Source organism: Rhinolophus hipposideros (genome assembly GCF_964194185.1).
Source record: "Rhinolophus hipposideros genome assembly, chromosome: 14".
NCBI classification, from domain to species: Eukaryota; Metazoa; Chordata; class Mammalia; order Chiroptera; family Rhinolophidae; genus Rhinolophus; species Rhinolophus hipposideros.
This window is the reverse complement of record NC_138060.1, coordinates 46,575,963-46,599,628: the sequence shown is the minus strand read 5'-3', so window position 1 is coordinate 46,599,628 and position 23,666 is coordinate 46,575,963. Positions and strand designations below refer to the sequence as shown.

The following is a 23,666-nucleotide window of genomic DNA, read 5'->3' as shown; positions in this document are numbered from 1 at the left end:
CCCTACCATTTTTAAACTGCAAACTGAAACCATTCTAGCTGTTCGGTTCAATATGAATTCATCGTAGAAGGTCATAGTATGGGAACTAACTTGCCTGTACTCCTTTATTTCTCCCCTTGATTTAAAGAAAGCCTTTCTCTAGAAAATGTTCAGAAGACGAGAGGAAAAAAGATCTAGAGGGTAGCATTTCCAGATCAACTATGAACTCCCATTTGAATTTGAATTTCAGACAAACAATGAATAATATTTTAGAGGGCTTGTCCCATGGAATTTCAGAAAAATAACAAATAACCTTTTGCTATAAATATGTGCAAATATTACATGAGATGTATTTATACGAAACATTCATTGTTTATCTGAAATTTAAATTTAACTGTGTTTTATTTTCTGAACATGGCAAACCTACCTAGAGGACAAACCTGATGAAAAGAAAAGGAGAAAAATAGGACTAGAAGCTAAATGGGGGAACAGAAAATAGAGAATTGGTTAGAAGTGGCTACTAGAAAAAGAAAGAAAAAAAAACTCAGGAGCTACCCAGATGGGGCATATATTTAATTTGTCAGCCATGTACATTTTTTCTATTTTCTATTTGCATAGGAAGTTCCATTCCAAATTATGTACATTTTAGGACCACTGAGCAATGACTGTGGTCTCAGCCGCCTCAGCCATCAGTTTGTCCCTGCCTAATCAATGTGTCCCCATGAAGCTGCTTCCAGGAGACCTGGATGGATCTGGCAGTTTGGCTTAGGGGTCACTCTCTCAAACCTGAGCTCTGCTGCAACCTTCTTTTTCTGATAAGTTATAGAGTCTTAGAGTCTTGTTTGTTAACTTTGGGTTGAAAACCATATGCATGTGAACTAGAGCTCTCTGTGCCAGGGAGAGGAGATGACAAATGTCCCCCAACCTGGTTAGCCAGCCTTTCCTTTGACAACTTGGAGAACCTGAAGTGATTGCTTGCTCCAGGTAAGAATCATTTTCTGTAGCAACCTCACGACCTTATCAACTTCTAGAGCACAGGCCGACCCTGAGTGCTGAAAAACATTAAAAAAAAAAAATACCCCTTCCTGTTCCTTTCTAAGTTATAAAAATAGAAGGAAGTGGGGTGTGGGGAGGCAGAAAGAGAGGTGTCAAGCAGACATTCCCTGGGTCTGAAGGAAGCAGCAGACTCCACCGTGTCTCACACCTTCCCTGGGTTTGTGTAGAGAATTGCTGCTTGCTTACCCTGTTGCCCTCACGTCCTTGGTCTAGAGAGGTTAATATCTTCTCTCTCCCCTTTGGTTTTACTTGCAATATTTGTGGAGGTGAGAATTTAGTTATTGGGTGTTTTTCACCTTATGTTTTGATCTCAAGGGGTTTAAAATTACTTTCACTTCTGCGAACACTGTAGCCCTGCTGGGAAAAAGTGCAAACCCTCACCATAGGCCCCTGGTAAAGGAGGCCCCAGGAGAAGGTGTTTCCATTGTGTTTCTCGTTTGCAGAGCTGCCTGAGGCAGAGCTGCCCATGAAGTGGCCGACTCTGACCAGTGGCTTTCCGATTGACCGCATTTAACTTCCTGCTCCCAGTGGGGCTGTGAACGAGGCAGTATTATTCCCATGTTACAGAGCAGGAGACTGAGGCAGAAAAAAAGACAGGGTCATCTGGTTATCTACATTTAAAAGACACTCAAGTCTCTGGAAAGGTAACGAGATAGAGGAAATACTATTTTCCAAAACTGCTTTCAGAGAAAGACTTGCAAGTGGATGAGAGGGTTGCTTTGATAAGCTGCTGAAGGAAGGAAGAAGGAAAGGAAAGGAGTGATAGATACCCCCAGGGGCTTGCAATAGATGGGGCTCAAGCTGTCTTCTAAGGAGAGATGGGACGTTTGAGGACAGGGCTTCTCTTGTGCTGAGTGGGGTTTGTAAGTCTGGGACTGGACCAGAATTGTTCTGCCCAAGAATACCCCTTCTTTACTGTCCTCCTGCCGTACCACTGCTCTGCCTCTGCTCTAAATAGCATATATCAACAAGAAGAGGCAGAAAGAAAATTTATCTCTCTTCTCATTGACAGAAGTCTCTTGTCGAAGAATCTCTCCTTTCTTGGTAGTGATGAAATTTTGGAAGCTGGAAAACAGAAAGACAAGTATTATCTGACTTAAACGTAAGAAAGCTGGATTCTTAAATATGAGCACCGTATTTGGTGAGGACCATCTGACATCTGGGGAACACCAAAACATGAAAGTCAGAAGTCTAAGCAAGGAGATGACAATTAAAAAAAAAAAAAAGAAAGAAAGAAAAAGAAAAAAAACAACTATGATTTATATTCTCTGAGAGAAAACATAATGTGTTCATGAAATAAAAATGTTTAAAAAAAAGAAGATGCAGATAACAAGAGTGAGCTTGGAAAAAAATAAAAATCTTAAAGCAAAACTGAACATCTCAGTAGAAGGGCTGGAAAATAATTTTAAGGAAATTTCTCAAAAAGTAGAGCAAAAAGACCCAGAGATGGAAAAAAAGAGAGAAAAGATTTGCAAATCAATAGGTACGCAGAAGGCTAAACATCCAAATGAAAGAAATTCTGGAAAGACAAAACATATCAATGAAATAGCTAAGAAAACTTTTCCAGAATTTTTTTTTTTAAAAAGTCTCTTTGAAGTTCACCAAAATAAATTACCAAATAAATACATTTTCACCAACGCTATGTAATTTCAGAACACTGGGGTCAAAGAGAAAACCAAAAACGCTTTCAGGAAACAAAAGTTTACTTACAAAGACTCAAGATTCAGAATGCCTTCAGACTTCTCAATAGAACAGTTAAAACTAAAAGACAATGGAGGGATTCTGAGGGAAATGATTTTCCATTTAGAATGCAATGACCATGACAATTAATTTCCGTATTGACAATTAATTTTCCGTATTGATTAGAGACATTTTTAGATATACAATTTCTTAAAATTTTTATATCCCATATACTTCTTTCTCAGGAAGTAATCACAGGAGGTGCCATCAAAACTAGGGATTAAACCAAAAGGACAGACACAGTGTACCCAACTCCCAAGAGATGGCGAGACCCAAATCCTAGACCATTATCTCAGTTTTAGGGCACCTTTTATTTTATTTTTATTGTTTATCAAATTGTCATGCACATAATTTAACAACAACCAACAAGATTTCTTATGATAGTTACCAACCCCCTAGGCCATCTTCTTTTTCTTATTACTTCCAACTTCCAGAAGCAAATAAATGCATCTGTTTTGGGTATCTTTCATGGCATTTCCCTTCAGATTATTAAATAACATTCTAATAGTCCTATTTCTTGAGTTATCCTCTTCAGTCATTTCCTATATATTCTCTATTCTGAAAGTTAAAAATGTACTCCACTTTCATCATCACCACCCCACACTTTTTTGGATGGGTCTGCTTATTCTGAAAGTTGTTTCTTGACTTGATTTCCACACTGTGCTGAAGCTTTGGCTGTGTGTGTGTTTGTGTGTGTGACCTGATAATTGAATCTATAGATTTGAAGTAAAGCAAAGACAAGGAATAAATAAAAATAAAAATTTCCATAATCGAGACAATTACACAAATGTATGAATACAATTTGCAACAGAGACATAACAGAGACTATGCAGGATATAGGGCAAAATAGAGAAAGTGATAATAAATAGATTTTATCAGGGCAACACATGTGTGAAAGAAAAGTAAATTCAAGATAAAAGAAAACATTCAGGCTTCTTACTTTAGATACAAATTGTCAGTTAGCCTGAACTCCTTACATTGAAGGGTTGGGGATCCAAACAGGAAGTATCAGCCTCAGAAATCCGAAAAGCCCCTGATGCAAACTTTTACTCTTTAATCTATAGATTAAAGAGACTGGCCCAATGCCAGTCTCTCCTAGGGACAGACCCTCTTCTTTTGTAGAACTGCTCTTTTCTCCAGGCTAACTATAGGGTTCTCATAGAAACTATTTGTCCTAAACATCTTATTTTCCAGCCATGTCAATGGATCCACAGATGAACACATGACCCAAGGCCAGGAAAATTTGAATCCTTCCCTGGGATATTTCAAGACTCTTACCAGGGACAGAAGTGCCACATGCCACCTAAAAACCAGACCTTCTAAAATATATAAGAAAAGGAAAACGGATGTTGAGGGACAAGTAGTAGCCTCTGCCATAACTGCCCACTAAGACAATGCAACAGGACATTGTATCTGGTACTTCCCCTGCCTCTTGTTTGACTGAGACACTGTCAAGGAATAACTCTGAGACTTTTCATGGCTATGCTATTTGTTGCTATTGGTTATTATGCACACAAATTGTTACTTCACACGTGAGGAAACTGAATAAATGATGGAGTTAAAGTACAGGCAAAAGCAGGATTTTAGAGAGAAGAGGGGGAAGGAAAACCTGTAGAAATGTAGAAACAGGGAATCTTGTTTGCATGTTTGGGTAAACTTATTAGCTGACAGTTAGCTAAGAGGTTAGAATGGGCATTTTGTGTTAGAATAAGTCCATTAGAGGTATTGAAGGGAACAATTTTAATTATTTATGGATTCTTCAGAAAACATTGAGAGTTTAGCTGTGGTGCACACACAACAGATATCTCTGGGTAAGGTCTGCCTATACTTCCCAAATGCCTCAGCATTAGGTAGGGGAGGTCTGCACCCTTTTTTGCTTTAGAATTTCTCAGCACTAATAGGATGGATTTCAGATATGCAGCTTTACAAAAAATGAATTTGAAAACTCATTCCATGGCATTTGAATCCCTTAGGTGGTTCAAGGATGTAACAAGAGAAAAGAGAAAGAAGTTGGAAGGATTTGGGGAGGTGGCTGCCACTGAAGAAAGCTCTGCTGTGAGCTCTGTGGGGCCCTCCCCACCAGGGGTGTGTGTGTTGGGAGGTGGTGGTGGAAGGGGACAAGCAGTAACGCCATCTTCACCTCAAGTCCAGTGAGGAGGCTTCCTTGGAATGGTGTGAATGCAACACTGGGTAAGAGCTTTGTGGAGACAAAGCTGGTGTCATTTTCAGTGCCCTTCTCCACTGTCCTGTTTTGGTCAAGTGTTGGAGGAAGGTTGCTCCTGTGTAATCACAAAAGCATGATGGAGTCTTCCAAAGAACCCCTTGGAGAGCCTTAAATTAGGTGATGGAGGAGATAGAGAGGACTAGTGCTTGACTTGAAAGGTTGAAAGCCGCCCGTGGACTGCGGTCTGACTCCCTTTCAGAAAATCTAGGGTGAGAAGGGTTGATCTAACACTTTGGTGGCTGCTCTCAGGAGTGGCTGCTGGGTTGAGACAGGTCTGCATTCTATTGCAGCAAGAGATGTGGGCTGTGGGGAGGAGACAATCTTCATGAAGTCACCTTGAATGCCCTGCAGGAATCAGCTATAGTCAGAGGTATCAAAAGAAACCCGCCCTGGGTTCAATACATGGTAAGATAACAAATATGATGATCGCTCTGTGAAGCTTACTGGAATCCTAGGTCTTCTCATTGGGCAAGTGACACCTGTCTATGCCTCAGACTCGTCATCCATAAAATGAGAATACTGATGCCTACCTCATGTAGTGAGACACAAAGCAGAGCCCCTGGAGCAAGAGGGCAGGTCAAGATGTAGTAGTAGCTTAAAAACTGTAGCGTTCTCATGTTTTCTGGCTCTGAGGATACGGAATCTCAAGATCAAGAAGGAATCTTTTGCCTTCAGTCTCCCATGTCTCTACAACAATATGCCCACCTGCTATGAAAGAAAGAAGTTTTAGTGTAGGCTTTATTGTTAGTTGAGTGGTTATCTCAACACAGATTGCCTTACCAGTTTGTGCATGGGTTGGCTTCTTCATCTGACTTTTTCTTCCTAAAATGTGTATAATACTGATGAGTAAGATGTTTTTAAAAAGCAAAATTTCTCCCATTATTTCATCTAATTGCTATTAGGGTAATTTTTCTAGATAAGTTCTTCTGCCACCCCTTTAATTTTTTCTTGCTTTAAAAGGCTACACTTATCTCAGTCTCATTTATTCATTTAGAACAGTGGTTCTTAACTTGGGTGATTTTGCCCATCGGGGGCATTCGGCAATATCTATAGACTGTTTTATTGTCACAACTGAGTAAGGGGGTACTACTGGCCTCTGATGGGTAGAGATCAGGATGCTTCTAAATATTCCATCATGCACAGAAAAGCCCCCACAGCAAAGAATTATCTGGCGACACATGTCAATAATGCTAAGGTTGAGAAACCCTGATTTAGAGGGAAGCCGTTCAGCTCCATTCTAAATCTGCTCAGCTTGTCAGAATCAAAAGAAACTTGGCTTGAATTTGGCAGGTCAGCAGCTTCAGTTCTAAGACAGGCACCTCCCATTAAACTTCTTTGTTTCCCTCCCTCCTCTCCAGTTCTGACAAACAGCTGCTTCAAAATAATAACATGCAAAGTCTATCTTAAACACACGGAGTCAAGAAATTCAGAGTTAAAGTTTAAAAATTCTAGGCTGGCACTCTGCTGTTAAAAAAAGACAAAGCCTGAAGGTGCCAGGGTGTGAGTTGGAGACAAAGTGTCAAGCCAAGCTTTCAACTCCAACCCTGCTACTTTTGGCTTTTGTGGCCTTGGGTCAGACTCCCTGCTCTCCTGGGGTGGTTCTGTGGTTTCCTTCTGAATTCTATAGAACTTAAACAAACAAACACTGACAATATTGAGAGCAGGCATCCAGAGATAGAGGCATGTGCTATTTAAAGTTTGGAATCTAAATTTGTAAACAGTATTTCTTTGATAAAATCACTAAGATGTGATACTTTCTAGATTCTTCACACTTAAAACACACTATTGTTCATGCCCTTTGTCTGTTTGATAGATCAATTACCTATTAATTTTGTAAGATGCAAAAGCTGAGATGGCATAGCCAAAAAGCATGGTACTGAGAGATAGAACAAAAGTGGATTTCAGCCCCACCTCTACCTCTACTGTTTACACTTGGAACACATTATATAACTTCTGAGTCTCACCTTCACCTTTTATAAAATGGGGGAAATAATCTCTGCTTCACAGATAGACATTATATATAAAGTACCAATCAGAGTTTTAGAATCACTTAATAAGCATTAACGTCTAACCAAAATGCAAGGGCTGTCTCTGCAGTTATGCAACCATATTATGCACATATGAGAAGGTAAACTAAAAAAACTTGAGATCATGAATGGCATGAAAGCCTGCCTTGTGAGTCAAGAGGATTACAGAAAGATTACCCATAGTTTAGCCCAGTGCCAATACCTATTAGCTGTGTGTATATTTATCTGAAGACAGAAAGAAGGAGCAGGATACCAAAAGTAGAAAAGCCATGGATATATTCAAAAACCATCAAGTTGTCTTAATTAGCTGGACTATAGCATATTCACTAGACGAAAAAAGTAGTTGGTCTGTACTAGTCAGATATCACCATAATTATGAAATGTATAGTAAACGACTCCAAAAGTCACTGTACACATCAGCAATCATTTATGCTCATGCTCATGGGTGTACAGGTCAGCTCAGGTTTGGCTGATCTCGACTGGGCTGGCTGGGTAGCCCTGATTCTTCTGTGTGTCAGGTGGCTTGGATCCAGGCTGTGGGTTGAGCTCAGATCTTCATGAGTATTCACTCTGGGGCAAAGGCTAACGGGTCAGCAGGAATCCAGGATATGTTCTTCTAATGGCAGATCCAGAGCCAAAGAGCCAAGCCAACCCAAAAATATATGTAAGACTTTTGCTCTTGCAACATCTACTCACATTCCATCGCCAAAGCTAGTCACATGAAATAGGAAAGTATACTCCACCTGCAGTGGGAGGGCATAACAAAGTTACAAGGCAAATGTATGAATGGATAAGCCTATTACACAGGAATGAAGAATTGGGACCAATAATTGAATCTATCACAGATCCATGAGGGCAGATTTTAAATGTGGAAGTAATGAGCTGTTAAGAAAAAAACTGGTTGCAATAGGAAATCTTTGTAAGGAGTGCTATGTTCAGAGCTGTAGCTGGCAGCAGAGTAAGGAATGGATTGGAGAAAAAAGAAAGAATACCAGAGGCGATTATAAAACACTTCTGTAGCCGAGAAGGAAGGGCATAATGAGTTGCATTTCAGAGGAGACATTGGAAAAGGAGATGAGAAGGATTGGGAACATGGCATTTAAATGATTGAGCTATTGATTGGCCATTGGGTGGGGATAGTGATAAAAGAAAGGAGTCATCACAGATAAATTTGGAATTGGAAGGTGTGGGCCTTATAATCTAGGGGAATGGTAAGACTACTTATAATAATAGCATATATAATTTACTCAACACATAGTGTTTACCAGACATGATGTTAAAAATTGTATAGACATTATTTCATTTAATCTTCACAATAACCCAGTGAGATAATACAGTTTTTATCTCCATTTTGAAAATGAGGTCAATGAGGTTAAGTAACCCACCCAAAATTTCATAGCTAGGGAGTGACAGAATCAAGATTGAGAGTCCAGGGGTCACCTCCAGAATCTGTACTACGTTATCATTCATTTGTTTCTCATTTCCTACCCTGTTATATAACTGAAATGTTCGTATTTTGTGTCATATTTAATTACATTCCAAACTATTTCTCTGTGACCAAGAAAAGTCTGAATGGCAAGTGGAATTCACTGAAATGTTGCAGATTTTTAGGACTGAAAAATGTAAGGCAATGGGGTGGGCAGTCATAACGGATGTTCTGATCAACTGAAATGGTCATGTGTGACTTAAGAGTCACATCTACAATTATTATGTGGAAAAACCTTTTACTAATCACTCTGGCTCGGTAGTCCTACTTCTTACTCCCCCCTAGCCTAACTACCTCCCACGTAGGAATAAAAAAAAGAGAGAGAGAAATTCCCAGTAGAATTAAATACCACTGACTTTAAAACATCCCTCCATGTGTTCTCAACACTGAACAGTTATTCTTTGGGCAAGTGCTTCCTGCCTGGGGGAGCTTCTGGACACTGGAAAGAGGACTCTAGTCTAATGAGTTATGCAAAGAGCTTTCACATCTTGTTATCTCCAGATTACTACTATCCTCTCCACATTCCCACTTCACAATTTTGGGGGTTGAGCCTCCATACATTGAAAGGCTCTTTGAGTTTATGGTCAAGTTATCAGCATGACAGTGCTTTCAACTCTGCCCGTTTCTTCCCAAACTTTTTAGCTACTCTTTGAATCACATTGATTTTCCACATGGAGCAGTAAAAATAGAAAAGTGGAAAAATTTTTTAAAATATCTCCTTTAATTACTCTACAAAATACTTCTTTTCAATCGAGAGTTTGCTCATTATTCCCTTTTAGAAATGCCTCTTTCAGTGACTGAGATCCAAGGAGAGCATTCTGGGTATCATGCAGGGTGTTAGGCGGGGTCTCTGGTCCCGCTCCCCACATAAGAACGCAGGACATGGTGAGTCCAAAAAGGAACACCCACGGAGCCATAGATAGGGGAGTCATACCACTATAGTCTTGCTGGAGGCTGGGCTGGAGACACAGGAAGCAGGATCCACACGATCTTCAACCTGCCATCCTAACTGCAATCCGCGCTTGCTCGCTCATCCATCATCTTCTTGCTAACCCCATTTGCTTCTAGCGTAGCCACGGCAGTTATATGAGTGGCCAATCGCTCACTGGTTACAGCTGATGGCCAACTAGCCACAGCTGATGGCCATCCAATCACAGTTGATGGCCTTTTACTACCTGAGCCAGCACCTTTCCATGTGAGGCCAACAGCCTGGAAACTGCACTCCTGGCTCTGTCCCCACACTGGGTTTTGATACTGAAGGTTCTAGGAGAATGCCAATGCTGGATACAATGCAGGAGGTGCTTTCTACCAGTGGACTTGAAAAACAATGTATAAATGGCAGATCTTTCTGACTGTTTTAGCAAGGAATAAAAAAGGCCATTTTTCTTTTTTTTTTTTTCAAAGATTTGTAAACTTCTCATTTTTTTGTCTTCTTTGATGAAGATGCAAGCCCAAGGGCTCTCTTGAGGAAGTTTGCAGATATCAAGGGTCAATCTCAGCCAGACAGTTAGCACCTGCCAGGTAGCCCAGCAGGTAACACTCCTGACATCCACACACCTCAATTATTTTCAAAGCAAGTTTTTGTTTTTGTTTTTCTAATATACTGCCAATTTAAAAGGTGTCAATTTTTACAACCTTCTTCCTCTTTTTAAAAGAAGGCTGAGATTGGGGGTTAGACAAAAAGGGAGATTCACTTGTGGTTTGTAGAGATGATCTCATTTGGGTTCCACAAATGTCAATGAACTAACCTCTCAATTACAGATGGAAGCAACTTTGGTTCAGGGTTCACCATAAATGCCTTAGAAAGAAAACCCAGGACAACATGTGAAGCATGTGAAAGAAGAAAAATAATGAGTTAAATTTAAAAACATGACAGGATATGTGTCAGTATGACCATAACTATAAGGTGCAAAGAGTTTTAAGAAGCAATCTAGGGCCAGACCGGTGGCCCAGGTGGTTGGAGCACCATGCTCCTAACGCCAAGGTTGCCAGTTCGATTCCCACATGGGCCAGTGAGCTGAGACCTCTACAGCTAAGGTTGTGAACAACGAGCTGGGCTGCCGTGAGCAGGCAGAGTCTACTGAGCTGCCGTGGCTGCCGTGGCTGCCGTGGGCTGCCGTGGGCTGCCACGGGATGCTATGAGCGGCCGACTGACTGCCTCAGCTGGGGGGAGCGCAAGGCTCATAACACCAGAATGGGCCAAGGAGCTGTGTGTGTCCTACACAACTAGACTGAGAAACAACAGTTTGAACCAGAGTATTGTTGGGGGAGGCAGAAGAAGGGGAGGAAAAAAAAAAAAGAAGTAATCTACTCTAGTGATGAGCAAACAGGGAATCAGAAGAATTTAGGCAAATAATTTAAATTTCTTGTCCCTCAGTTTCCTTCTCCAGTACAGAACAGGTAGTAATAATTTCCCTGTTAATTTCTTGGTTTTTCTTTTTATATTTTATATTAGTTTCAGATAAATAGCAGAGTGCTTAGACATTTTTATAATTTAAGAAATGATCCCCTTGACTAGTCAAGAACCCACCTAGCACTATGCATAGTTATTACCATTATTATTGATTATATTCCCTATGCTTTACTTTACATCCCCATGACTATTTTGTAACTACCATTTTTTAAATTTCTTAATCCCTTCACCTTTTTAACTCTGTGCCCAAACCCCTCCCATCTATCACTCCCATTGATCTAATACCCATCTGACATCATACATAGTTATTACAATATTATTGACTATTCCTAATGCTATATCCTGCATCTCCATGACTACTTTCTAACAATCAATTTGTATTTCCTAATCCCTTCCAATTTTTCACCTACTTCCAGGCCCCTTCCCATTTGGCAATCATCAAAATGTTTCTGTATCTATGAGTTTGTTTCTGTTTTGTTTGTTTATTTTGTTCTTTAGATTTCACATATAAGCAAAATCACATTGCATCTGTCTTTGTCTGTCTGATACAGTCCACTCAGCACAATACCCTTCAGACTAATCTGTGCTGCCATAGATAGCAAGAACCCCTTCCCTTCCCTGGCTGAGCAAAGTTCCATTGTATATATGTACCCCCTCCTCTTTATCCATTCTTCCATTGATGGACACCCAGGCTGCCTTCACATCTTGGCCATTGTATGCAATGCTACAATGAACATATGGATGTTTGGGATTCCTTTGGATAAATACCCAGAAGTGGGATTACTGGGTCCTTCTTTGTCTCTTATTATAACCTTTGTTTTAAAGTCTATTTTGTCTGGTATAAGTATTGCTATCACAGCTTTTTTTTTCTTTCAATGTGAAGTGAGTCTCTTGTAGGCAGCATATGTAAGGATTTTATTTTCCTATCCATTCAGCCACCTTATGTCTGGGAGCATTTAATCCATTTACATTTAAAGTAATTGTTGATATATATGTAGCTATTGCCATTTTATTATTCATATTTTTGATGCTTCTTTTCCTTCTCCTTCTCGTTCTTCTTCTCATTCTCCTTCTTCTTCTTCTCCTTCTTCTTCTTCAGAAGTCCCTTTAACATTCCTTGTAATACTGGTTTGGAAGTGATAAACTCCTTTAGCTTTTTCATGTCTGGGAAGCTCTTTATCTGACCTTCAATACTAAATGCTAGCCTTGCTGGGTAGAGTACTCCTGGCTGTAGGTCCTTGCTTTTTATCATTGACTTTTGTGCAAATCACTTCCAGCCTGCAAAACTTCTGTTGAGAAATCAATCTCATAGGAGCTCCCTCATAAGTAATTAATTGCCTTTCTCTTACTGCTTTTAGGATTCTCTCTTTGTTTTTAACCTTTGCCATTTTAATTATAATGTGTCTTGGTATGGGTCTGTTCTCATTCATCTTCTTTGGGAATCTCTGCACTTTCTGGGCTTGTATGAGGTGTTATCAAAAAGTACAGTGAATGTTTAATTTTTTTTTAAAAGTATTACAGTAAAAGACACATTGCCATTAATTCCCCTCAGAATACTCCCTCTCTCTTTGAATGCACTTATCCCATCATTCTTGCTACTTTCTGAAGCAGTTCTGGAAGTCTTCTTTTGTGAGTGTCTTTAATTGTGCTATTATGGGGGCCTCGATATCCTGAATCGATTCAAAACGTTTACTTTTCATGGTCACTTTGACTTTTTGGAAAAGCCAGAAGTTGCCCAGTGCTAGATATCATGAGTAACATGGATGAGAACACATTGTAATGTTTTTATTTGAGAGAAATTGCCATATACCAGGAGCGATGTGTGACACGGAGCATTGTCATGATGGAGAATGAGTTATGGCACACTTTAAAACACACCTTCTCTCAACATTTGCTCACACTTGATTGACTGCACTGAACAAGTTGAAACATGTCACACACTGTTACTAAGGTTCAACTTGCCACTTCCCGTATTGAAGATCCTGTTCTTTCTGTTGGATGGCACTTAGCAGCAGCATTCACAATATTTTGTGATCACAATGGAAAGGCTCCATGTCACACATCACCACTGGTATGGAAATTTCTGTCAAATAAAAACATTACAGTGTGTCTTCATCAACCTTATTCACTGGATCTGGTACCGTGCAACTTCTGGTTCTTCCCCAAAGTCAAAACGACCCTGAAAGATAAACATTTTGAATGGATTCAAGACATCGAGGCAGCCATGACAGAGCAACTAAAGACATACAATGAAAGAGGACTTCCAGAACTGCTTCAGAAAGTGGCAAGAATGATGATCCCATTATTCTTTGATGTTCAAAGTGAGGGGGAGTATTTTGAGGGGAGTTAATGGCAATATGTCTTTTACTGTAATATATATATTTTTTAATTTAAACATTCACCGTATTGTTTGATCACACCTTGTATCTTTATTTCCTTCACCAGGTTAAAAAAGTTTTCAGTCATTATTTCTTCAAATAGGTTATCAGTCCCTTGTTTTCTCTCTTCTCTTTCTGGTATCCCTGTAATATGAATGGTGTTTCACTTGATCTTATCCCAGAGGTCTCTTAAACTATCCCCTTTTTTTATTATTCTTTTTCCTTTTTGCTGTTCCAACTGGGTGTTTTCTGCTACCTTGTCTTCCAAATTGCTGATTCAGTCCTCTGCTTCATAAAGTCTGCTGATGATTCCTTCTAATGCATTCTGCATTTCAGTTATTATATTCTTCACTCCTGACTGGTTCTTTTTTATGGTTTCTATGTCCTTTTTCATGCTTGCTGTATCTTTGTTGAAGTTTTCACTATGTTCTTTGAGCATCTTGCAATCATTGTTTTGAACTCTGCCTCTGGTAGGTTGCTTGCCTCCATTTAGTTTAGTTTTTTTTCTGGATTTTTCTCCTGTTCTTTCATTTGGAATGTATGTCTTTGTTTCCTCATTTTCTCTGCCTCTCTGTGTATGTTTCTATGTATTAGGTAGATCTGGTACATCTCCCAGTCTTGGCTGGGTGGCCTTCTGTTGTAGGTGCCCTGTGGGGACAAGTGGTAGAATCTCCCTGGTGACCTGAACCAGGTGCTCCAGGAGTGTCCTTTGTGTGGGTTGTGTGTGCCCTACTGTTATAGTTGAGCCTTAATTGCTCTTGGCATGTCTGTGGGTAGAATTGACCCTAAAGCTGATTGGCAGTGGGGTTTGGCCATGTTCACAGCTTACCCTACAAAGTGGGACTTGCCCAAGTGGGCTCTCGTGTCTGCTGAGACTGCCCTTTGTGTGTGCTGCTTGTGGGGCTAATTAGATAGTGCTCTGCTGTGGTCTGAAGCCAACTTCTAAGTATGTTGGTGTGGGGCCTCTTGGAAGGAGCTTCAGGGCAAGCCCAGGTCAGCCACTGCCTGTGACTGACAGGGGACTACCTCGTAGGAGCTACAAGCTATCCACAGTTGGTCATTAACTGTACTAAACCTGGAGTCACCTGGGAGAAGCCATGTTGCAAACTGAGGGCAGCTGCCACCAGTACCGGGCCTATAGTACCTCCACAGCTGAGGTGTCCCTCCTGATTCTCAACCACCACACAGAGGTTTGGGGCCTGTTCCACGTCTCCACACTTCCTACCAGTTTCCACGTGGCTTCATCTTTATATCCTTAGTTATAAAACTTCTGTTCAGCCAAACTTCAGATGATCCTCCAGGTTGATTTTTCTATAATTTGGTTGTAATTTTAATGCATTCATGGGAGGAGGAATGTACAGTATTTATCTACTCTACTGTCTTGAATCATTCTCTATCCCTGTTAATTTCTTAAGGTTATTTAAAATTTGAAAGTGTTTTGAAAATTGTGTAGTGCATTAATACAGAGTATCATTATTCATAATGTGAAAATTACAGAAATTGGCTTAGCCTAGTGTTGCATTTCAGCTGAATTTATAAAACTTAATGTACACTATCTTTTTGTGAAAAACTATTTTAATAAGCAAGAGTTGGTAGAAAGAGCAGTGATCTTAATGTTAGAAGACTTGTTTTATGTATTAGTCCCTTCAATTTTTAGTTGTGTTACTCTTGGAAATATTTCTGTTTCCTCTGAGGTTCAGTTTGCTTCTGTCAAAATGGAAGTAATGCATGCTCTGTCAACCTTGTCAAAATGTCGTGAGTGAGAAATATGTATGGGGAAGTCTTTGAAAAGGATCGTGTTCCACAGAAGTGTAAAACTCTTTATTTTCATTTTTATGTTGAGAATATAAATTATCTGTGAGTTGGATGACAAAATTTTTACTAAAAAGAAAACCAGAAGTGCCAAAATCTCTATACACTATTCCATCAACTTTTTCCTTACACCACTACATTTTAACTAACAATAGACATGGATATATTAAGTATATATTATCATAGAAAATGTTATTCTCAAAAGATAGGGTAACAAATGTTTGCTGGTTCTTTCTTTCCACTCTTCTCCATAGCAGCTCTTGCTAATACATATTGCAAGTCCTATAAAATCCTTTCCTGTGTTACTGCAAACCTAACAGCATTCCCCCATGAGCTCAGTTACTATATAAAATCTGTAGGCTGCCTTTTTCCCAGCTACTGTCCTTTTGTTTAGCAACATCACACTCTCCAGGCACTGTTGCCTCTTCTGTTGGGTACCACAGCCCTCACTGGCCACAGTTCTGGACAGCACTGCCCCATATGAGATGTCTGCTGAGTCTGAGTTTTCTGCTGCCATTCATATGCTGGCCTTCAAGCATCCAACAGTGCAGGATATTCTGTGTCAACTGGGGTACGAGTGGTAGGATTCAATACCCCATTTTAGACGTTGTACAGCGAGTACAACTTAGAGAAAATTCCATCCCAGAAAGTTTAAATAATGTGGATCTTTACTAGGTTCACACTATGACACATTTAAATTAAAGATACCACACTAAACTCTGGATGATATGCCCCCAGAAAATCAATATAAGGTAGATCCTTCCCATGGACCCAGCATTGGTTCCTGCAAAGATCCCAACCGTAAACAATAACCCAAAATGCTGACTCGTCAAAAAGGTCAAGACAGCATAAGAGAAACCAGCTTCAAGCTTAAAGTTCTTTTATACATCTAAGACTTCATTCCATCTCCTTAGTTTCTTTTAAGCAAAGTCTTGCATTTTACCCTCTATGTTTTACATGAAAGATACAACTAAATCTCCACCTATTCTAATAAACAAAATATGACAGACGACCAAAAGTGTGAAAGCCAAAATCATGTGAAAAACTGCCTCAAAAGATGATAAGCCCATTTGGAGGGAAACTATGTGGGTTGCTAGTGGGAGTTTCTCACTATTCAAAGTTTTACAAAGGCTTTTGCAAAAGGGAAAAGGTTAAGAGGAGGTGAAGTGTGGAGATCTAGTTAAGATTTCTTTAAAACATTTTAAAAGTCATATTGCTATTAATCTATGGAAATATCACTTGCAAATATTAAAAATCCCCTCAAAAATAACCTCCAATTCAATCTTGTTGGAAAACATGATATACAAAAGGAAATCAGTCATACATAATGAAAAATGGTAGACCCCAATGGCCTGAAGAGTGAAAAAGAAAAGAACGAAGATGGTGACCCAGAGGTAGAAGCAGGAATGTTGTTTGGAATTTTGTTACTCATTGAGAGAGCATTAATAACAATTATATTGGAGTCTTCAGAGTACATAACTAAAGCTTTGAAATCGTGATTTCTTGGCAGTCCTAACAGATTCTTTCGTGTGCAAAATACTGAAAGTCATTGTCATCATAAATACAATCTTATGATCTTTGATGTTTGATGTTGCAAAACAGAAATAGAATTAGTTTAAGATTTTCAGTGAACAGATTCCTACATGGTATTTTTAATAGGTTTTATTGGTTCCAAATTTTTTTAGGATTTAGCAATGAGTTCACCAGAGGTAATAATGAACTTATGACAGAATGCAAAACTGGATACAAAACCTACTCCTATAAGTTTTAAGGAATAATTTATAGAATTCAAAGCTGCCCTTAGTTCATTCTTCAGGAATTATGGAATAGAAGCCCACTTTTGCTTTGTTGGTTTTCTGAAAGAGATCCATAATTGAGACTGACAGCCCATGTACTATGTTGCTAAAGGTAACATTTTTAAACAAGAAAAAAGCATCTCAGGGAAAAACCTTTACCAAAAACGTTTCTTTAATCAAGAACAAAAGTCAACAACTTCTAAGGTATAATGGCAGAGTAAAGCCAGATAATATACCAAAAATCTAGTCTAATAAGTTGAATAAAGTAAAAGAAAAAACAAGATAAGCGTATATGTATATATGATGATATATATGTGTATATATGTATATACATATATGCCATTATACACACACACACGCACAAACACACACACCCTATTGGCACTTAGACAACATATAACTTCGTATCATGCTTTGAGAACAAGGAGCCATACTTCCTTATGATTTACACATCCAAAAATCCAAGAAAACACACTGAGGACAAAAACATCATCATTTAAAACATGTAGTAAAAAAAAAATGATTTGGTTTAAGACAAAATCTCAGTCATGGAGAAAAATATTCAAATGATTAAAGATAATGCAGAAAAAAATGACAAAAAGCTTAAAAACTCTTGGAAAAATGAAAGATAATAGATATGGAAGGTAGATTAAACATATATATAATGATTAAACATACATACAATTTGTTATATGAAAACAAGAATACAACTAATGGGATTGAAAAAATAATTATAAAAGAAGTTATCCCATAAACAATGGAAGACTTAAATCTATACATCAATAAGGGACAAGAAATTTCAGAAACTTAATACCCCCCCCAAAAAAAAAACACCCTAAAAACAAGGAGCCAGGGAGGAAGAGAAAAACAGACTGCTGAAGTCATTTTTATTGAAAAAAAAGAGGGGTGGAAGATGAGGGTAAGGGGGATCAAATATATGGTGATGGAAGGAGAACTGATTCTGGGTGGTGAACACACAGTGGGATTTATAGTTGATGTAATACAGAATTGTACACCTGAAATCTATGTAATTTTACTAACAAATGTCACGCCAATAAATTTTAAAAAAAGAGAAAAAACTGTCATGAATGCATTATAAAAACAAATGATGGGATATAGAAAAGAAAAATCAAATTGCTCTCAGTATTCTCCATAACAAGGCTGTTATTCAAAATTAAAGCAAGAGAAATAACCTCTCAAGTGCACAAAAACTATTTGATCACGAAATTCAGCTAACAAAGAGATGAATCAAATTAACAAAACCAGGAAGGGGAAAACTTGATTCAAAGAATTAGTCACAATTTTGAATCTAGTAAAACAAGGATAAATCTCACTATGGGAATAAATATTGCAGAATAGAATGAAATTAGTTATAGTGCAGCCATCAATCAAAATGAGGAAGACTTTTTATGGAAAAATGTGCATAATAGATTAAGTTCAAAAACATATGTGAAAATAATTTTATAGTGCAACTAAGTTAGAGAGAGCAATAAATTGTGCCTGACATATAGTAAACACAAAATATTTAATAAACAATTAAATCTTTAAATCTGTCTAAAACTTGTCAGAAGAATACACAGACATTTATTCATTTTATAATCTTCTATTTAATTTCTTCCAAGTGCATGTGATACTTTTGTTTGAGGTGAACCCTTGGAGGTGATCAAATTGAATCTTAATTATCATAAATGATGTCAACAAACTATTCAGGAACATTATTTCTAGGATCTGGTAGATAATTTCTGAGAAATTAAAAACTTTATGTGTTTTAGGAATTGCATTTAAAATACTACAGCTATCGATCATTGTCTTGACAGCAAGATATGACCAGGAGCTCAGAGTTTACTGAACTCAATGCCCGAAAGCCTTTCTGATCAGAAATGGTAAAGGATACCCCACTGTGATATCTCTCTCTATTCTGTGGGTGACTGGTGTGGGATGGTTCTTCTCCTTGGGTGAGTGATCTGACTGGATGATGAAAGAGACTGTGCCTTAGATTGAGTTTCCCAAAAGCAGACCCTGAGATGAGGATTTTATGTGCAAGTGATTTCTTGATAAAGGGTGTCTGGAGAAAACCTGTCAGGGAGTTGGGGAACAGGACAAGGAAAGGGAGGGAAGGTGGCAGAGTGAAAAGTCTTGAGGCAAGGACCGTATTTTGCCATGTATAATGTGCTCTTCTTTACAATGCACACCTATGTTTTTGGCCCAAACTTTCAGAGAAAAAAAATCTTTTGTTTTAATTTGGTAATTCAAATATATATTTGTTTACATTTAGGTACTTGTCTTTTGTATTATAAAGGAATTTTAACAGTAATTCTTTAATATATTATGATACAAGAAATTTTATGCAACAAATAACTACAAAACACAAGAACAGATAGAAGGTACAAGAAATTTTATGTACTGGTAACAAATTTATGATATTTATGCATCATAGAAGGCCAAGACCTCTTCATCATTGTAAGTTCATCATAAGTTCAACAAAACCAATTGTTGTGTTCCAGGGTATTATTTTACATATGGATATAGTTACTGATTTCTAGAGTTACACTTTTAACTCATAAGTATAAATAAAAGAATTAAAAACATTTATATAGACATGGAATTAGTAGTACCCATGTATAATGTGCATCCTTATTTTCCCTCACAAATTTGGACAAAAAAGTATGCATTATACATGGCAAAATATGGTAGCTTCAGGCTGATAGGGCTGGGTCTATCAGTTAAAGCTCAGAGTTGTCCTTATCCCTTCTGTAAGGCGAGAGAAGTGCATTTTCACATATTCTCACCTGTCAGTCACTGGTTAAGGGGGGAGGAGCACCTCTGGGTCTCCCTAGGTGAAGTCACCCCCCCAAAAAGAACGGAAAGTGTAGGATGAAAAAGCTAAAACTCAGAAGTCCCTCACTGCAAAGTACTCTGAAACGAGTCACCAAGTGTGTGTGTGCATGCACTCATGCATATTTCTGGGGAGAGAGTTAATGACTATAGTCATATGCGTGTAACTCCAAAGAAGTTAAAAACCACTGATCTCAAAGAATCTCGGAAGTAATCATTAAAAAAGACCACACTGGACTATGTATAGTTATTAATACTGTACTGTGTATTTGAAAGTTGCTAAGTGAGTAAATCTGAAAAGTTTTCATCACAAGAAAAAGAAAAACTTGTAGCTATGTATGGTGATGGATGTTAACTAGACTTACTGTGGTGGTCATTTTCAATATATACATATATCGAATCAATATGCTGTACACCTGAAACTAATACAATGTTTTATGTCAATTATAAAAGAAGACCATACTTATATTAGACTCATTTTTATTTTAATTAAAAAAAATAAAAACAATGAAACATTTCAAACATATATAATGGTATAACTAAAGAAAAACATACTCTGAAACAAATAGTGAAAAAGGACCCAAGGGGACCCAGGAGGAGAACTGATGTTATTTGCTACAAATTTCACCTTTTAAAAATCAGAAGTTAAAATGCCTTACCAATGCAAGAATAGTTAAATATATCAATGGACTAGAGGAAAGAATTCCTTAAGAAACTCATACATTGATGAGAATGACATAAAAATGCATGTCAAATCAGTAGGGAATCTAATAGCCAAGAGATAGAGGGTCAATTTGGGATTGGGGTATAGTTGTATTTTGTGACTCACACCATTTGCAAAAACAAATTTCAGATGCATTAAAGATTTCAATGTTTAAAATAAATCAGAAAACTAATAGAAAATTCCACAGGAGCATATTTGTATAATCTTTGAACGGCAAAGCTCTTTAATACAATCCTACAAACAAAAATTTTAAAAAGGGAATTAAAGTGAATGTGCAGCTAAAGGATCACAAGCAAAGTTAATTGACAAATAATTTAAAAGCTCACTTACCACGGGTACTACAATTGGAATCATTCAGAAGGAGACAATGCAAAACTTTTCAAAGCCTCCCTGGTGCATGTCAGTGGGAGCAAAGCCTTAACTGGGTAATCTCGCATAGCAACTACACCTAATTCTTGTCTCAACAACATATTCAGAATCGTAGGATAACAGACTGAGATGAGACCTCAGAAGTTCTATAATCTAAGTTCGTTATTTCACACAGAATGGACTGAAGCCAAGAGAAGCTGTGACTGTCCCAGGCCAAACATCTTGTTAGTGGACGAACATGAGTTGGACGCCACTGGTTTTAGTTTCTGATTTTGCCCATGAACTTTTGTAAAAGCCAAGACAGTACTGGAAGCCATTCTTTTTCCTCTGCCACTGCTTCAGATGGGACACAAATCAGGAGATGCAGGCTTTTGATTCAATTTCTTTAAAAAATTAGTCATGCCAAGAATTAAAGTATGACTGGTAACCTGTTGTACCTTCTTGAAGACCTTAGAATCGGCACTTTCACCAACAGCATCTCACTGAAAAAGCAAAGGACTAACTTTATGAGCTCCAATCACCCCTAAGACACACGTGGAATCCCAGGGACCAAGGTCAGTAGGAGGCTATCTCCTCATAGGAGTCAGTAGGACTCCAAACACTCAGACGGTTTTGTTTTCCAGCTGCCTGTACTCCATCTCTCGGTGCCTTATGATTTGATCAATCGGCCTCCTCTCCCTATTGACAAGAACAGCAGCATTTTCCTTTCCCATCCTACCTTGTGTCCTCCTTACAAATGTGTAATCAGATTTTTCATTACAAAGCAGTGAGAAGACAGCCTGCAGCCTAACAGCCTATCAGGGTAAGCTGTCAATTATAGTGGTGGTTTAGAAGAAACCACATCAGTGAGGACCTCTGGTCTGTTTTTGTTCTAGCCAGCAGAGCTAGAGGAGAAAGTGGTCAAGCCAGCACCCTGGTCCCCTCTCAGGCAACCCAGGCAGCAACACTTACTGAGGACTCACAACAAGAGGCACTGGAACTCCAAAAGTGAGCAGGACACCATTTGTGCCTTGAAGGGGCTTCCAGTCTTGACCCTTCTATAAAATCAGACATTGTCGGGCACCATTGCTACTCCTGAAAAATGTCTTGTACTGCTTACCTTTGCTGATACTACGGTACAGTCCCAATGATTTTGCCCATGAACTTTTGTAAAAGCCAAGACAGTTCTGGGAGCCATTCTTTTTCCTCTGCCACTGCTTCAAATAGGACACGAATCAAGAGATACAGGCTTTTGATTCAATTTCTTAAGAAAATTAGTCTTGCCAAGAATTAAAGTATGACTGGTAACCTGTTGTACTTTCTTTAAGACCTTAAATTTAGCACTTTCACCAAGAGTTTCTCTGAAAAAAATGAAAGGACTAACTTTATGATTTCCGATCACCATGGTCTGCCACTGCTTACTGTTAATGCCAATACCCCCTGTGGGATCTGACCTCTTTCACTCTACCTACAGAATCTGCCTGTCCCTTCAAAGAGCCAAATTTCTAACCCTTCCTGCCAAGTTTGTTTTAAGAGGGCTCTTACCATCAGATTGTAAGTATCCTTAATTCTGGCTAGGTGTTAGGCCTGTATCAGTTCTCTTGAAAATATGGGAAGTTCTATTTACTGGCCCATGGGTGAAGTCTCACTTCTTATGCCACTGGTTCAACAAAAGTGAACACCTTGGATACACACGTTCCCTGGCTTTGTCATTGCTCTTTGCCCTGTTCCTCGTCATCTAGTGTCATTGTTGTTGTTGTGGAAGCCCTTTGGCCTCTGCCTCGAGTCCTCCTCAAAATTCCACCTCAAAGATTAATAATGCACAAGTATTTTGTGACTACCAATGACACTGACTAAAGGAGTTGCATATTTACAACAGGCCAAACACTGTGCTAAATGTTATATTTGCATTTTCTCACTCATAGAAACCCCATGTGCACAGTTTTTCTAAACACTGTAGGTAATTGTCTTCGTTTGAGTTCTACTGAAAGCAGCCCCTAACATAAGGATATGGGTACAACATGTTTCCCCGAAAATGAGATCTAGCTGGACCATCAGCTCTAATGCGTCTTTTGGAGCAAAAATTAGTATAAAACCCAGCATTACATTATATTATATTATATTACATTACATTACATTATATTATATTATATACTGTTATATTATATATTATTATATTAGACCTAGTCTTATATTATTAGAATAAGACCAAGTTTTATATTAATTTTTGCTCCAAAAGACACATTAGAGCTGATTATCTGGCTAGGTCTTATTTTCAGGGAAACACCAAAGTAGTTTATTTACGATTTAGGAGGTGGTCCCAGGAAATGGAGTAAGAGAGTGCTGATGTTGACCTGAGATCGGGAAGGTAAGAAAGCCATAAAGGATGAATGGACAGAAACCACTGCCAGCACCTGGACTTGACGCCCTGCAGGCTTCTGAGAGACTCTAGAATGTACCACAGAATTATTCCACCAAGAAGCAAGGAATCTGGAATAGTTTTCTACCAATTCCCATTCTTCATTGACAGAGGATCGCCCTGGGTGATTTAACTCCCTGGAGAACTTCCTCAGCATGGGAAGAGAGCCAGCAGAAGCACCACTCTGGACAGGAACCATCGGTTGCTGACTTCAGAATGGACCACGGTCATCTGTGCAAGCCACTGAATGTGTCTGCTACAGTAATGTGGAAGAGAAATAAGAAAAGAAAGAAAGATTATGAGAAATAAGGTCTGATCTCATCCTCACTAAACATATAAAAATATATATGTACCCCTAAAGGAATTTAAAATTAATAACTGTTGAGTGATTACCTACTGTGTTCCACACACAAGTGAGCATAGGAGTGA

At 38.6% G+C, this 23,666-nt stretch overlaps 1 pseudogene across 1 annotated transcript in view; it reads right to left on the bottom strand.

Moving 5' to 3' along the window:
* The window catches only part of LOC308507631 (annexin A1-like), a 29,684-nt pseudogene extending 6,248 nt beyond the window's left edge, over positions 1-23,436 (bottom strand). Inside the window, exons 1-2 of the transcript in view lie at positions 23,123-23,436; positions 4,916-5,054 (exon numbers count right to left, since the gene is read on the bottom strand). The product of the transcript in view is annotated as an annexin A1-like (transcript). The remainder of the gene's footprint in view (positions 1-4,915; positions 5,055-23,122) is intronic.
* Positions 23,437-23,666: the final 230 nt, after the last annotated feature.